Genomic DNA, 19,256 nt, shown 5'->3' with positions numbered 1-19,256 from the left:
ATTCGTAATTTCCAAATGAAAAAACCATTCGACTCGTCAAAGAATTTAAAACCTAAACCAACTTCTATTTCGTCATTCTTAATTCGTGAGGCGTTAACTACCATAATATTTTGGGAGAAATCGAAAAAAAGAAATTAAATCGTAGTATTGTTTTAAAAGTATTTTCAGACGAAATATAAGACAGAAGAGTTGAAAAACAATATTGTTCGTGTATATATTTTAAATATTTTTGGATTTTTGGGTCATATAAATGCAGTCTTTTTTCTGTGTTGGGAAATTCAAATACAAACCGTGCATTATTATTTATCCACATTTATTTATTACTATCATAATGTGATAGAAAACATTAGTAAATATTTATAATTATTATTATAGCCGAGTCGACCGGTGACGTAGACGCGTGTACGGGGGTGTAGGGGGTTTAACGTGTTGTACGCGGGTGCGGATGAATCGTCCAAACAACGGTTTCCGATTGGTCGACCGGCGTTGTCGTTGTGGCGTAGACGAAAAGCATCCCCCCTGCAATCGCTACCCGACCGCCGTGGACGGTCCGCCCGGCCGACCCCCCGAAGTCCCATCGAGTTTCAGCGCGCGGAGTATAAACGAGCGCCACAAGTTGATCGGCATTTCACAAGTATCACGGTCGTTGGAGCAACAGCCACTGTACCACGTATACCTCCTACTGCAGCGGACTTCGCTTTCAGTCGGGATATCATCGGTAAGTACCTGCGTCTGTGTATATTATATAAAATATAATTAGAAAAGATAATTATGTACCCCAAAAACCGACAAAAATATAATATTATTACAATATGTAAGCTGATTGATGATGTTGTGACGCACCCCTACATATACGAAAAATCATAAATAATAATATAATACATGCACCCAAGAGCAAAAATTAATTAATTCTAGCGTAGCGACTACGATATATTTTAAAATTCCAAAATTTAAATAGAACGTTACAATATTTTTCAAAATGTAAATTTTCAGTTCTTTAAATATTTAATTGAAAATGCCAAATATAAATAGATTAAAACTGTACATACATGATCGTTGGATTACTTCACTTAATCTTGTATAAATTACCTGTTTTTATTGAATAACCAAAAAAAAAATGCACAGCTTCATCCTCCCAACTTACAGATAATATAGTATAAAACGACGATACTTAAACTGCAAACGCTGAGACCATCATAGAGATGATCCACCAAATTATATTTTACATTTCGATATTGCTATTAACCACGTAAAGTATTCAAGTGATCGTATTAAAATAACTTTCAAACTAAATATTTACCATACCTACTACTTTATTTGCATTTAAATACTTGGCTATGTGACATCCTAGTAAGAATATTGTGGCTCGGTTATTATCGGCTGACTTTTCTTGTATGATTTTATTGCATGATAATAATGTACCTAGAACAATAGTCTTAATCAATATTAATACATAAAATTGGGATATAGCTTAAGTATTTTTTATTAGAACTATAGTTTTAATGAAGATAATTTAACAAACATCGATACTTGGATTATTTTAATATTTTACCTTTTTGTTACATTAAAAAACTGAAATTTCAACCTATTTTAAATAAAAGAAAAGAAAAAAATTTGAATTTTTGTATTTAAATATTCTTTAAATGATTATACTTATATCTTTATTTAAATTTATACAAACAATTGATTTTTATAATTAATTAACATTATATTGTTTGTAAATGAATATGTATAATATACGTCAGCTGATAGTTTTTATTATAATATATTATTATTATTATCGGAAGATATTAGATAATGAAAATTAATATAATATGTATGATTATCCAGTAGAAACGTGTTTTCTAGAGCTTATGTTTTGATTTAAATGTAATTTGACCAGTTAAAAAACCTAAGATTTCATGACTTCGTGTTATAAATCTAACCAATTTTTCTACCTCATTTTTACTGAAAAAATAAATTATTTACCGTCAAGCGTCCAAATATTTTTTTTATGTTCATATACTGTAATTTATATGTACAATACTCAAATACATTATATAATAATGAAACTTTAATTTTACGTCTAATATCATATTGTAAATCATACAAAAAAAAAAAATCACTGTTAAATAAATAATCTCAATTAACCTGACAAAAAAAAGTCTAAAATAAAAAAAAAATTAACATTTTAAAATATGCATTATAATTTTTTACGTTTTAAAAATGGTTTTATTTGCTAATTAATTATAGATAGACATAAAATAAGATCGCACGTACTATTTTGTATAATCAAATTTACTTTAATTTAATAAAACAGAACCATAATAAATTGTGTTAATAAAAGAGCTAATATTTTGATCGATTGCTGAATTTATTATGTTAAATTGTTTCGTTTGTCATTAAAAATAATTAGTCACATTTAATTTTCACGAAATAATATATAATTTATACTGTATAATTGTACAAAAATGAAGGGATCACGTTTGTATACCTGTTTTCCGGTTACATAACAGGAAATAAAAATAAATCTTTAATTATTTGTACAATCGGTTGTAGAATCCCGCGGTGTTAATTTTTCGTTTATGATTCATAATAATAATAATATTTGTGCAATTCATTAAGATTACATACAAGTATTAAAATTTATATTATTCAATTAAAATTACATTTAAACAGTGTTAAATATAAAATGTAGGTACACTTAAAATTATAAGTGGAACCGAGTGAGCGTGATCAATTAATTTTGAATATTTGTTGGGGTTTCATTAAATTAAAAATTTTAATCGAGTACAACTTATTAAAACGAACGAATTAATTATCAAATAATAACAATAAAGTAAACATTTTGTTTTTCAAAGAGTCTTACTATACCGTTAAAAAGGCAGCGGGTTAGTGTTTATTACTTACGTATTAGAAAGTAATCAAAATCTCTGGTGAACAGATTTCGCTATCGAATTATATCTACACCGGCGTAACAATGCGCGTTTATAAATAATAATTATATTATATATTCCGGTCCATAAATTAATAATTTACTCATTAAGTGCGACCCCGATAAGGGTTTCGTACAATTTATACTACCTTCACGTATGCATAATATTATAATTTATAACAGTTTGAATTGTAAATCTAAATATTGTTAATCTTATCAAAATATTTCACATCCTGACAAATATTATATTGGGTAAAGTTTGACCGTATGTGTATGAGAAAAAAATCATTATTATCGTTGGAAAAAAAATCCATGGACAAAAATATTGAAATAAGTATATTTCATTTCAACAATGTATTTTGATAAAACAATACGCTACGATAAGATATAATTTAATAACGGTAAGGATTTTCGTTTTTAATAAGTTATTTTCAATTAACATTGAAAGCTCAGTAGTCAGTATTCAATATTTGATAATTTCAATATAATTCATAAATGATTTGGATAGGTGCCTACGTTCAAATGTTTAATGTTTGTAGTTGGAAAAGATCAAATGAGATATACTATTTAGAGTTTAACGGTGTGTTGAATTCTGTGGTTTTATAATACATTGAATTGGGAAATATCTCCAAGAAACCGTCAAAATACGTTTCAACAAAAACAAAAATCATTAATTAAAAAAACAGTAGGTATTTTCAATCAAATAAAAATGTGATATTTCTCGAGTATGCTATTCTCGCAATGCTTGAATTGAAAGATATAGACAAAACTGTATTCAATCGACCAAAATATATTTCATTCCGTTGAAATTCGTATAGAAAAATATTTTACTTGGGCGATCATTACATCGCGTGTTTTGATCCGTAAAATGATATTACTAGGTGCAATATAATCAATACATATTTCTTTTCTATATTATACTTCTTTTAAAATGTCTAGATTAAAGTTCATAATCCAATGTTTGTTTAGGCCGATCTGCAATATTTAAATATAAACAGCTCTTCTTTTTTTATATATAGTTTGTGTAAAATATAAAATATTATGTAATACATCATAGCTACGTAATTTATTATGGTAAAAAAGATAATTTTTATCTATGGAATACGCATCGGTATGTTAAAGATGTATTTTGTCCTTATAAAAATTTTTTTAGAAAGTAATCAGTCAATGTTCTTCTGAAAACAGTTTATCGAAATAAATTGTACATTTTTTTTAATACTTAAAGTCACCAAATAATTAAATAAATAAAAATATTTTTATCTTACAATAAAAATAGGGTTTTTTTAATTAATACTACTTCGAATTAAAAACCCTATTTATTACCAATCGACAGACAGTTTTATTAACCGGCTATTGTGAATTTGTAAAAAAAAGGGTATACTATGACTAAGGATTAGATTATAATGCTTTAAACAGCTATTTTAATTCTCTTAAAAAATGTATTTATGACCAAGACTAAATAATTCTACTAAATAAAACAAACTAGAATTTTTTTTTAATTTTAATTTTTGGTATTTAAATAATATCATTATGATTTATAAGAGGTTGAACTGAAAAAAATATGTTTGACTTTTGTATTTCAATTTGAAATAAAAATTTTAAAAATTTTAATTTGTATTATGTTTTTAGAGGTAGCTAAAAATTAAAATATCCATAAAAACGTTAAAATATACTCGAAAACTTAAAATTTATTCATTATTAAAATATTGTATGCACTTTGAAACACATTTGTAGATAGAATAAAATAGTGTTAAGCGTTCCGTAAAAGACGCAAGTTCATTGAAATGCCAGTCCTAATTATGACCAATGATCGGCTCAATATTTAGAGACTAAACTGTACACTTTTGCACACATTTTAAATATTATTATTGTTTGCTGTGCTGAAGAATCGACTATGTATCAATTTATTCTGACAAACAATAATTTACCTTAACGGCATCTTAGATGTTTCAATAAAAAATATTTCAATAAATCTGGTACCTACTATAATCACTAATTTGTTTTTTTTTTTTAATTTTTTTATTCATACGAAATCCCAACACAATTTTACCGTGTTGATGAGCGTACTTGTACTTATACATTCATACAGAGATGGCCTAACCTAAGTTAACCTATAATAAGTACACTGTTATGATGTGCACCGTGCACATTGCATATTGCACATTTCACGCATACGCATACACAAGCACGCAGTATTTGCCTTCTAATAAACGCACTACAACGGCTTAGGAAATTGTTTATACTATTGGTTCGTAGGGATCACGGATACGTGCCTTAGTAATGGTTTTGGCGCGAAATGATTATTTTTGAAATGACACTCTGTGGTGAGATCGTGATGTACGTAGAGTGGGAAAATCTACGCAGCTTGTGCCGATGTGCACATACTGCGAAGCCAAATCATTATTACAGTTTAACGTTAAATTGAATATTCGGTGACGCGATAGTTGTATGTTAGTGTGTGTAATTCTCATCCGAGCAACATATTAATATGATTATTGTGTTCAGTTTATATACTCATTAGTCTTCAAGTAAATAATAATAATTAATAACAATAATGCTTTTGGTATACCCAACCAGTTGAGTACCAAAAATATTAATGCATAAAATTATAGTCACTTTATCATCATCATAAGGTCTTTATTTTTTTACAATGTATTATTATGTTGAACGAATTCGTAAACGGTACAGACGAATCGTCGAATTTTGGTGCGTTAATCATAATTTTAAATTACGTTTAAAATTTTAACTTTACTGATTTACAATATCGAGAGTATCGCAATCCGATCATTCAGGGCGTACTTCTACTAGAGGTCTTGGATTGAATACATAATAATAGAAAATGTAGGCGTTTCGATTTTGGATTTGTATGCAGTAAGTTTAACTACAATATACTACAATTTTATTTGTCATTAAAAACTTTTTCTTATGATTTTTAATAAATTTGTAATAATTTATATTTTCAACCTTCACAATTCTCAGAGACCGGTCTGACCGACGTAAAATGCAATTAAAATAAAATTATACATAGCCTTTGTAGCTTTGTAGTTGTATAATATATATCAGTTAATAGAACAAAATATGGCTTGTACATTGCTGAATAAATATTTAATTTGAATGAAAAAAAAAGTAAAATTTGCAAAATAAAAGTTTAACGTTAATACCCTAGAATTATGAATATGTATAAAATGTAAATATGCAAATTTCTAGAAGTCCCTAATGCTAATAAGTAATAACAAACAAATTCACACATAATATCGGTTTCGGTAAAATTTTAAAAGCTATTTGTGTTTTTTTTTAGTTGTTACATATTTATAGAATTCTATTCTATTCAAAATTTTTCATCGATTTTATCTAGACTTTATTTAACTTAACCATTTTAATTTGTAATTTTATATCAATACAAAAGTTTAAGTTTTTATTTACTTATACGAAAACGTGAGACGTTAAGTGAAAGTCAACCGTGTAAACAACAATCGAAACAAGGTTGTACCAAGTTTAAAAGGGTTTCCACGATATAACGTTCGTATTCCCAGTGTAGTTTATCAGCAGTGTCGTTTAACTTTTATTTTATTATAATAAATTCACAACCAATTGTTCATAGATTCCTGAAAATCAGTACCTGCTATTTAACGAATTAAATTATACTGCTGAAAACAACACAATCACATCAAACACACTCATAAATTCTGTTAATTAGAAAATTCGATTTCAACGTCAATAACAATTCGAGCCACAAAGAAACCGAACGATATTTTACAACAACAACACCTGGTTAGCTTTCTTTGATATCATAGCTTATAGGGCTATACGTTTGGCCGCTGAGCCACGCCATACCATAACCAACTGTGTTATAAGTCCACACAATATACATTTTTATCCAGCTCTGATCTCGAGTATACAAGAATTTGGCTCTGTCCACAAATTTTACAAGCTTTAATAAATACACTACATTATAACATACTCGACGTAAACACCTCCTTTTTCAAAACTGACCTGCAATCTAAACGTAAGACCACTGCAACCACCCTGCTGCAAAGTCTCAGAAATTTATAAAGTATAGTGAGAGATCTCCGACAACATTCCTATTGTTTTCTCTTAGGAATTTCGCCAAACAAGGAGGCAAAGTTATATTATAATAATAATATGATATCCGACGTGAGCTGTATTTATGCAGGACAAAAGGATAAAAATATCTCGCTAAATACGAGTGTGATCCTTTCAAGCATTATTACAGCAATGAGAAAATAATGAATGAGGACTGTTAGGTTCAATTTTTGTCTACTGAACAATAGGTTTAGTAACCAGTTGGTATCTACTACAGGTATATTAGAAAAACCATGTCCATTCGGTGGACGGATTATCACTTTTTAAACATATTAATCGTATTGATTTGAAGTTTTACACATTATATTGCATTATAAATTCTTCGTGAATAAGTGTTTTATAAATATCCAAAAAATATTGAGAAACTATTCTGATGATCAGGTTGATCCATACCTGATTTATCTATACACTCATTAAAACTTACGATAGTTGATATTTTTACTAATGAAAAAAATATTATTTTTCAATCGTAAAACTAATCGCAACCTACTCGTCCTGAAAATAAAAGCGAATAAACATCGTCCGCATTTTATGTCCGAAGTCCACAGCTATTAAGGTCATGTATTCGATTTCTATACGAAAAGCTATAAAATGCAATTGTATATGTACTAAAATATTATTAACGCCCCGATTGAGTTTAGTATTTTTGACGGAGGTGAACTTAAAATTTCAATTTACCATTTTATACGATTGTACATGCTACTAGCGCATGGAACTCACGATAGAAATTCCTCGTATTTTTCAGCTACGGCTTAATTACTACAGGACAGCAATCAGCGGCGGACGATCGTGACTCGAGTGTTTGATTGCTGGACTAATCACTATACAACGTTGGGATTGAAAATTTTTAAAAATACAACATAAAACCGAATTAAAACGTGCAAGAACAAAAAACAATTTTATTTACAGTATAAAACGCATACTTCCTTAGATAATAAAAAATGTTTTAAAATATAAAACAACCACCGCCCTATTGAGTTATAACTTACAAGTCGTTATGAAGCAAATTCTGTATAGCACGTAAAATTCAATCTTAATTTTAAACACTCAATTTATTAAAACAGCTCTGTTAAATTAATATAATTTTGCCCCGCATCGTTGTCAACGCTTGGTGGTTATCATAATAACGTTTGGTAAGATTAAGCTTTACACTATACACACACTATACTATACTTAAATAAACAATAATAATAATTTCGTAATAAACTTACGGTTTTTGATAAACTGAGTCGTTATAACCGTGACAGACGCGACAACATTAGACGTGTAAACGTTTAGAACCCGATTAATGTGCGATTAATGTGTTACATTCCCCAAAAACGTTATTAATACACCTAAATCGAGATGAATCGACAAAAATACATAATTTATCCTGTCGAACGTATAGCTTCATAATCACATTATAATGATCTATTGAGTTTCCTTACCAGCGTTATAAATCTAAGAAATATAACGTTAGACATATTGTATTTTTATAGGTACCGTACATTTTCAGATTTTGAGTGATAATCATCGGAAACTATAATACGACTCGCTTGCTGCTTGGATATACCTATCGTATTTTTGCTTCTACCGTTACAATTTTAAAGCGACAATTAACCACATGATAATAACAAGATTTTGAACAAACATTAATATATTTTTTGATAATATATATTATAAATACCTATTAAATTTTAATATACAGAATTCCCCTAAGATAATATTCAAATAAAATCTAGGAAGGTTATTTTAGGTAGCCCGAGCCCCGAAGGAGGTAAATTATTAATAAATTAATTGATTTATAGTTGTTTACTCGCATATATCAAATCAGTTTACGTTTTAACTGGACTCTAATTTATTCAAAAATAAATATCCAAGCGTAGACTCACTACGAATAGTTTCTATAATTATTAATTATATTATACTTACAATATTATAAATGATAACAATTAATCATCTTTATCTGTGTGTGTGTTTGTGTGTACAAAATAATTAATAATATGTTTACATATAAAAGAAAAAATTGAAATAAAATTCTTATCAAATAATAATTTAAAAAAATTAAAACATTTAAAACTAAACACATAGTATTAAATTGATTTTAGTTTTTGATTATTTCCTCGAGTACTGCAAACAAACATAAATTTAAGCTTATTTTAAAAAATATGTATAAAAACAAAATCAAAATCAAATAGATATGTAACGAAAAAATCGTTTAAGTTTGTTTTTATTAATCAATTATATAAAATAAAATTTAAAAAAAAATGAAGGAATCGGTTATTTTTCGATACAAATCACTATATAATTAAAAAGAGGAGATAATTTTTATTCAGAAGTAAAAAAAAATGTAATACAACAGTTATTCATCTTACGCCCACTTGCAAAATATAAACTAATTTATTACTGAATATTAATATTTACTATTAACCTAAACTTAAAGCATCAGCTGTGCAGTAAAAAAACACATTTCAATAAATTTGTTTAATCCCTCGGTTAATAATTACAACCTTTTAAATTTTCCGAAAAAAAACCAGTTCCTTGATTTACGAATATGCCGTTTCCACCAAAATGTACCAAGCAATTTTTTTTATTAGGTATTTATTTTTATTATTACAAGACGTTAACACTAAGTAATTTTTGAAAACCGTATAAAGATGCAAAAAATGTAACATTATCATGTGTGCATTTGTGAACACAACAGTAAAAAAAAAAATGATAATACAATTGTATACTATTATTAGGACTGGGATCTGGGATTTTAAAGCATAATAAGCAACTAAAAAAGCACACAATTGTTTAAAAAAAAAACAAAAAAATTATATTCATTTAAAAAATGAATAAAAAAAAAATTACCCAAAATTAACATGAACTAATAATAATAATGAATAAAAAATTTTGAAAAATTAATTTAAATTAAAAAAAAAATTAATTACCATGCATTTCTCTACATTTGCAGAAGTGAAGCTGACTCTATATTGTCCGACGGAATATTTTTATAATAAAATAATAATAAAATGACCCTCTACATTCACTGAATTGAACGGTGCATACTTCATACAAGAGGTTTCAAATTACAAAACTAAATCTTAAATTTTGAAATGGCCGATATCGATGTTATAAGTATACTGACCTATAGGTAATGCAGGCTATAATATGTAGATCGACAATTTACACGTTTAATACATTTAATATAAACAAGCCGATAACGAAAACAATAATAACCCAAGCCAACAATTATTAATTATAACCATTTAGTCCGCATTCTGGGTTTTTTCGTTTCTTATTAATTTAATTTTTTATAATTACTATAGTAGCATAATAAACATATAAAAATTTTACAGCTGAAATAATTTAAAAAAGCAATAAAAGCATTTACCTATGTGTAAAAAAAAAAGCAAAAATAGATTGATTTACTTGTTAACAACTCTGTTATTAATTATTATAGCAGATGCAGATGTGATATTATATACAACTAAATTATTATTTTAAAAAAATAATCAGATATCGATCTATCACAAACATTTTGATTTTCATCAACTCGTAAAAATATATCAGCTGTTATCGCTGTATATAATTGTACGGAATTTGCAATTACTTAAAAACTTCAAAGCATTATCACACTAAAAATTATTGTCATATTATACATAATGGCTAAAAATTAAAATCATTGATTTCAACATATTTTTTTGGTAGAAACGGCAACGACCATTTTGACTCAAACGAATATCACTCTGTTCGTCAACATTGTCGTTAAATCTGAAACTTGTTTCCTATCTAACTCCCTTAGCATTATAATGTTTTTGTTTTCCGAAATCTAATCTCATAAGTTTTAACGGTTCTAATCATCGTACATATTTTCCACTAGTAGAGAAAACATATTGCTATAAGATTAAAACGATATAAGACGCATAAGTTTGTTGACCGAAATAAATCTGAATTTATTAGACTAACAATAATGCGCATAAAATAATATATGCGATGCGTCTGAGTCTTTACGAAAACAAAAACCAATGGACTTAAATGGTAAAGTTTTCCATACGCGTTTAAATTTCCTCTGATATACGTATATAATAACAAACATTAGTTTTCATTTATTTAAACTATAAACAAAATTAAATTGGACTCAACGCGTCGTGATTAAAAAGTGCGTTTGGTGTAAAAAAAAATAATCTGAACTTTTAAAGTAAAAAATCTACTGTCTAGTTAAGCATTTGTTTTTGAAAAATGAGAGAGAAAAGGGGGGGAATCCACTCGTAATGAATTTTATTTAAGCGTTTTGCACATTTACATCGCAGATGTCGTTAGAGTTTTAGTTTAAAACGTAGTTATTATAAAAATATATCAATCCGTAGTTTAGTGTTTCAGTCTATAATTAAAAATGTTTGCAGAAGTCTAACATAATATGCTCGTGTGCGTTGTTTTTAAATATCAAAGAGATGATTTTTCGTGGATATATTTTATTAATTATTATTAGTCTATTGAGTAGTAAGCTGTTACCGAACTTTCGAAATATAATACATTTTTTTTTCATTTTCCGAGAGACCCGTGCTTGGGTTGTAATTATGTAAACCGTGTTATTAGTTTTTACAGCTGTATAATGTAATTATACAACCTTTTGCCAGAGATAAATAAAATTAACTTACCTATTATAATAATTGTCAATAACAAAACTCGTACAGGTATATAATACATATATATAGGTAGTGGTACTCTTAACATCATAATTACTTAATAACGCTATATTGTATGATTTTTTAAATTATTTACATGATTTTTATTTGTAATCGCTTATGGGTATAAAGCGCAAATTTGTTTTTATGTTCATTTTTTTTTTTTTGCCTGCATTTTTTCCATCTGTGATTTTTTGCACTTTAATTACGGGCATTTTATGTAAAATCATGTTATCAATTAATTCAATGGATAAACGATATTAAATGTCTAACACTAAAATAGTCCAAGTCTATGGGTTGAGTAATGGAGAAAATATAATCCCTATATAATTAGCTAACCGTGGTAGTAAACTATCCACGGAAACGGTATCAATTCGGTAGATAAATAAAAAGTTACCATCATGTGTTTTGGTCACACGGGTGATACTATATTAATTATTTAATATATTATGCAGCACGGAGTGTTAGCCGAGTCGGTTAGTTAGTGTAATTATCTACGATATTATATCATTATTTCATTAAAATATTACGTGAACTTGTATTATAAAGTTATTATCACGGACCCACTAAACTTACAAGGTACAAAAATTGTCGTAGTTATATTATAGTTACAGCGAAAAAGACTAATACACCGTCGAACTACAAAACATGATGCATTATAGTATTACGAAAATTCCTAAATAAACAATATTATAATAAAAATATATTTATATACTTTAAATAAATACGACGCGTATATTTTATTAAATTATCGAAAAATACCATAAAAATCATAAACCATTTTCGGAGGGTCAAGTGTAACATGAATGTTTCGTAGTTGAATGAATAGAAATGTGCTCTCTCAGATGAATTATTCATTCGTATTTGTTAACGTAGTGTACTACGGTAGTTCATGGTTACCGAGCAATATTATACGGTACCGTTTAATTTAAATATGGTAAATTCAAAGTTATAAATCGTAATTTTAATGTTAAACTCGTGGTCGTAATAAATGGCTGATCACAAGTTATAATACAATGAGCAACTATACCCAAAAAAATCGAAATAAATTTAAACATTTGGCATTTTTTTTTTTTTTTATCCACAAAGGAATATACGAAGCGAACCCAAATATTATGTAAGTACCTATATAAGTGTAAATTGATGTTGCGAAAAATTATGATAAATATGTACATATTGTATTGTATAATTCAAATATATACTCGAAAAGGCTGATACCATTGTTGTTGGATATATCCATTTCAAATGTTTTAGCATTTTTTTTTTTAATTACGTTTTCAAAATCAAATCAACCACGTGGTGTGTAATTTAATTATTCCGTGTTTTACGTGATAGTATTACGGTTATTTTAAGTATATAAATATATTTTGTTTGTACTTTTTGAGGACTAATCGGTGGTGTAAGCAATTACTATAAAATATGTGACCCATATTTCCATTCAATCCACCATAATATTCACTGTCTGTTTGAATAACCCCACACAATACCTTATTCTGTAAAATATTTCGTTTAATTTGTTTTATTTGCAAAAAAAAATGAAATCGATTTCTTTCAAACATAAATTTTAAACTATCATAATAAATTAGGGTTTAATAAACTCTGATTAAAATCCATAGCTTGCAGGTTATTTATTTTTAGTCATATAAAATTTTGACATTTGTTTTAACTCGATAGATAGGTATTGATAACGTATTCCGTAAACTAAATAAAAATTATTTCCGTAAAACCGTTTCACACGAGAAACAACAACTATAATAAAGAGAGTATTAACATTGTCGTAATTTTCATATATATTTTTTTTTAATATCACTGTTATAAAAAAGTACCAATTTACTGTTTCATTAATTATATATTTTTAAACTTAATTAATTATCTTTTCCTGAATAATTAGTTATCTAATACGTTTTCTTTTTAAGTATAATCTTTTTAACAATGAAAATGATTTTACTCGAAAATTAAATAACTTATTCTATCCTACGAAATGCATAGTTTATTTTTTTTTATTTACGAAAATAATTTGATTTTTTTGTAGATCAGTTTTAAAAATTATTATATAGATAAAATAGTTTAGTTGAAAAAAATTTGATTTTTATAAATGATTGGGCAATTTTTTTAATATAAATATAGAATTTAAATATATTAAAAACGACTAAATAAAAACACTAACCTTACGTTTTTGAAATTAATATACTTCTTAACTATTTTCTGGTTCTCAAAAAGTTTGTTGATTATTCTACTAGACGCTTAGTTGGTCGAAAAAGGATGTGGCTTCATATCCGTATTTACTATTTGGAAATGGTATTCTCTGCAGTAAGTATATGACCAGTTGATGTTGATTACGATTGATCGACAAGATCGGGAAACTTAAGTTGGCAGTTGTATAATTTAACGTACCTACTAACATACAAATATTGGTAAGAGATCTGTATAAGCATCATATATTCTACATATTTTTTTATCATTATTATCATTGAATTATTAAAATAAATATTACAAATCTGTTGTACATAAATAAACAATATGTAACATAAATGAAAAAAGTTCAAAAAGAATGATACAAAACACATGGGGATATTAATATATTATGCTATATCAAATAGGTAAGATCCGTGAATGTTATATTTTGATAGATTGTCTTCGTTAAAAACTCGAACGATCGAACTAAGCATTCAATATTTTTCTTATCATTTTTATTACAATAACAAATTTAATATTTTGAGACTTTGGATTAAATCGAATATGGCTCTTGGTTATATTATACTTTCAGTTATTGTTTAAAATTAATAGAGTGCCTCCAACTCTACACCGTCTAAAGATATTTTTTTTTCAATAATTTTTTTTTGTATAATATTTAAATATTGTTTTAGATAATACAAGACACAAGTACATTATGTTAATTTATATTTTACGCGGTCATAAGTAAATTTAATTAAAATTACAGTTAATAGCACGTTTAGATTTATTTTAATTTTTAATTTCCGACACCATATACATTATACATATTGATATAGGAAAGTTTAAACAATAAAACTAAATGTCAGATGATACTAACACTTTATATAAAAAAAAATTATATATATATACGACCAAATGACCATGTGGATTGGATTTCTTTTTCATATTTAATTTTTGGTATATTTACTGCGAGATGACCGACGAGGGTTCATAGTGTTTTTTTATCATACATATAATTATATCATTATTGCGAGTTTTTATAGAAAATATTCAGTTCCTTCAGTACCTACCTATTCCGCACATTTATTATTATTATTACTTAAATTATAATGAGGTGTTGTATTACCATTACATAGGAACGTCGAACATAGTATTATATTATGCAAATGGGTACAGACGCCACAGCGGTTTTCGATTAAGTTGTCCAAATACGCACAGATTTCGCGTCGGACTCAATTTATAATACGAACGCATAATACTTGAATAATCGAAATAACATTTCCTACTAAATTTGAGAGAGACGGAAAGATAATAACATTTATCGGCGACCACGGCGCGATGGTCGAAATATGCGAAATACTCTTTAGCCACACACATTTGTCGTGTTATGATATATAACACGAGGTAGGTACAGATATGAATTGCATACGCATCGTAACAAACGTGGGATTTAATATAATTATATAGCATATTGTATAATTATACTGCCAAAACCAATTAAAAGGCCCTTCAATCAATTTCGTGCGTCTTAAATGGGTTATTCCTTTTCCGTCAACCCTCCCCCACACCCCTAAGTGTTCGAAGGTTTTTTCTCCCTTGGCCCCGAGGCAGGAATAATAATAATATTATTATAATATTATACACGCAACAGCCAGTATTCAACGGCGGCTTGCGAATCGCACCAAAAATGTTGGGACTATATCGTCTAAGTGCGTATTTTACGGTCTCCAGAGATTTTTCAGTAACGATCCTACTACGGACCGTGCGCCTAACATAATATGTATGTACATTTAGTATATACGTATCATGCGTACTTACGTGTGACTGACTCCTCTTCAAAAACGTGTACGGACAAAAATAGTTTATTTTTCGAACAACAAAACTATTCATTCGGGGTTTTACCACTATTACGGTGTCACTTATATTGCATTATAGAAATTCAGAATTCTGTATTTACCGCGTTCGTGATTTTTTGGTCGCTATGAGCAGTAGGTATATAATATTTTTAGATGAATTGATTTTTTGAACAAAACAAATAATATTTTTTTAATATATTATCTGTTATTATTATTAATCGTGTCTCAAGTTTTTATTAATTTTAAATGACGACATACGTTTTGATTTCGTATATGCGCCGCAGAAGATTGTTTTCTGTAAGTTAACATAAATAAATAACAGTTAAAGTGAGAAAAAAACATATAACTGTATATACGACATATTATATCGCATTTTCTCGAAATGTTTTTAGGAATAGCTGTGGGGAAGGGTTTATTGACACTAACTACATTTTTAGCTAATATTTGTGTTTTTAATTATGGTGATAAAAACCATAAATATTAATATAAAACAAAGATAGTGTTTAACCTTCATTTGGATCCGAACAGTTATTTTCTCGCCGTTAGAAAATACATTCTTATTACATAAATTGTTTTTATTGTTTCTACTATTCAATAGTTATTAACTACATACTATATAATTTAATTATTTCTATCTTTTTGTTGAAACGTGGTTGTAAAAATTATTTATTTTTCTGAGTTGTATGTCTTTATTCAACTAACTTTTTTTCTTCAATAATCGACATTTCAATGGAAAGATGGTAAAGCAAAACATTAGAGCGCAGAAAATTTATTCAGTATATTTGGGTGCCTACTGCCTACATCTCTTGGCTCATCGTGTTTTTTTTCACGGTTTTCGTGCTGGAAAATTGCTGATGAACATGTGTTTATCAGACCAAACATAATATAATCTGAAAGGTTAAGAGATCGAATTGATTTTTTACATTTTGTAAAAGTAAATTTGTGCGACGTTTACGAAAAATGCAAACTAATTTATAACGTACAACGAGAAATATTTACAAATAATGTAAAACGTGACGAGTTTTTTAGTTTGATATTTGTTATTTAATTTCGCTACACACCAAAATATATACACAATTAATGATGGATTTGATGGCGTTCGCGATTTTCAAAGTTAAACCATGGAAACAAATCCAGTGAAAACGAAACATTTTACTAAATCGGTTAATTTTTGACTTTGATCAGTAAAGACAACTAAATGTTTGGGTGCTATCTGAGTAAGTAGATGAGTATTTTTATTTTTATACTCACAAAAAATGTCTACTACTGGAGATATCATCTGTCAATAATCGAAACGTATTACTTCCGGTTTCGAAGATGTCACACAAATTCTGTCGGTCCGGAACTTCAGATTTACCTACGCAAATAATACAAATTACAATTATTAATAATAATGGAGAAAAATTGCATTTATATATTATCATCATTACAATAACTGGGTAATAATTAAATAGCGTTTTACAAAAAATAAGAAATCACTTACTGTAATCCGATTTTGGTATATAACTGCATGTGTTAAATAAAGAATTACTATCGTAAAGACCTGATAAAACTTATAGAAACAGCAGGACCCAGTAAGGTACAATTAATTATTGTTAGAACGTACGTATAACTCAGTTAATAACCATTCAAATTTCGTGAAAAATAGTTAAATGTAATATAATATAATATTTAACTTATTAAAATTAACCTATTAAACGTAGAAATAAGTTAATTTCTATAGCTTAAAGAGGATATTATACTCAAAAATCATTTATCCTAATTTAATACTCTTTCTATGTTATATTATTATAACATATATTATGTTATATTAATAATATGTAATTTATGAGTACCTACACAATTATATTACTTATTTTCATTATAGAATTGATATTTTATGATTTTTTTTTTACATTTTTCTTACGTTATATTTGAAATCATTACAACACAATATTTTTAATGAAATAAATCAAATTTTTATTATTCTCGAAAAATGTTGGTGTACCTATTACTCCGCTCATAAATATACAACTAATTAACTATAGTGGTTTGAAATTCGATTTGAATAATAAATCAAAACTCTCAGGAAAATGTTCTATATTGGAATACTAAATTAAAAATGTATGACGTATTATTATTTAAAAATGTGAAACAAACCATAACGATAAAAAAAATAGAATTTTTTTTCAAAAATGCCATGTCGTAATATATGACTATAAACCATGTATAGAATTTTAAAAACAAGCAAATTTACAAAAAAAAATATAAAAGGACTATATTAACTGAAGAAAGAATCACCTTCTATAAAATACGAATGTAACGTGATAGGTGGCAGTCTGCAAAACGTCCGATAAATTGTATTTCGACTGATCGCCGACGTTTCATATTGCACGTCTATATAGGAGAAGCACTCCCCCGTTGGTATAGTAGTTATAGTTAATATATTTTCTTGTTTTTCGCGCGCCCGACTCAAATCCAATTTCGTCCGCGCGCGCCAAGAACGATTCTGTACCACATATATAGCTTAATAGTAAAGCCGGCAACCTTTTTGACGACGAACCCACGCGTAATCGTTTGAATAAAACATCAAATAAAATAAAACGACGACGGTGGTACTGCTGTTGTGTACAATACAATTTTATCATCGATCCTTAATCTATTCTCGTTACAACTCATGTTCATCGTGTCTTTAGTTAAAAAATTTCAGGACCAGTTTTTACCCATATAACCAGTGGATTTCATGCCACGTTCTATAGAAATTGGGAGCTTTTAAGTCTTCCTAGGACCCCTGACAACGAATGAAACAATAACGGTTATATTTCTATTTGAGAATATTGTATCAAATATCAACAAAAAACCACTATGTATGGAACATGTTCTTAGTAAAAGTGAACACATTTTAGACAAAAAAAAATTCATCATTTCAATGAACCTCTTGAGTGAACGGTAACCGCCTGTCATTATTTTAAAAATAAATTATAAAAACAGGGGAGTTCGCTTTTGTTGCATAGTAGTTTTGACTTCGATGATAAATTGTTGTATACTAAAAAACGATTCTGAGCAAAAGAGATAGACAATTTGAATTTCAAACGATTAACAAATAAGACGACATCACATATGTTATTCCATTTCATTTTTATTGCTATAAAACAACTTTTAAGGAATAATATTATATCATGTTTACAATTATATAATCTATTGAATTTCGTTTATTCCAACATCACATCACGCTTACACCAATATCTAACCTAAAAAACTCAACAACGAAAATGTCAAGCTAAAATATAATACTAATGGATATTAATATGTCTTGAACTTTTACTACTCACAGTAAGTGTGTTCGTTAAAGTTTTATTGATACAATGGAAATCACTTACTAAACCATGAACCATGATTGTTCGCTTAACAAATTAATATACTCTTTGTAATTAATATTATTATTTTGAATATCGAAAATAATTTAAGTAGGAAACAAGGATGTAGTTTAATTAAAATTTGGTATACGTCTTCAGCTTTAATAAGTTAGTACTTAAAAGAAGTTAAATGTAGAAAGACGACACGAGAGTAAACTTA

General features: G+C 27.5%; 1 protein-coding gene across 2 annotated transcripts in view; it reads left to right on the top strand.

The window, feature by feature from the left end:
• Nucleotides 1-566: 566 nt before the first annotated feature.
• Nucleotides 567-19,256, top strand: part of LOC114126146 (diuretic hormone class 2) — a 44,533-nt gene continuing 25,843 nt past the window's right edge. Inside the window, exon 1 of one of the 2 annotated variants that reach the window (XM_027990029.2) lies at nt 567-718. The gene's annotated coding sequence lies outside the window, so the exon portion shown is untranslated. The remainder of the gene's footprint in view (nt 719-19,256) is intronic. The other variant, XM_050202847.1, reaches the window with a different exon arrangement.

This window comes from Aphis gossypii, chromosome 3 (genome assembly GCF_020184175.1).
Source record: "Aphis gossypii isolate Hap1 chromosome 3, ASM2018417v2, whole genome shotgun sequence".
Taxonomy (NCBI): Eukaryota; Metazoa; Arthropoda; class Insecta; order Hemiptera; family Aphididae; genus Aphis; species Aphis gossypii.
Note: the sequence above shows the minus strand (reverse complement) of the source record. Positions and strands in the feature narration are given on the sequence as shown.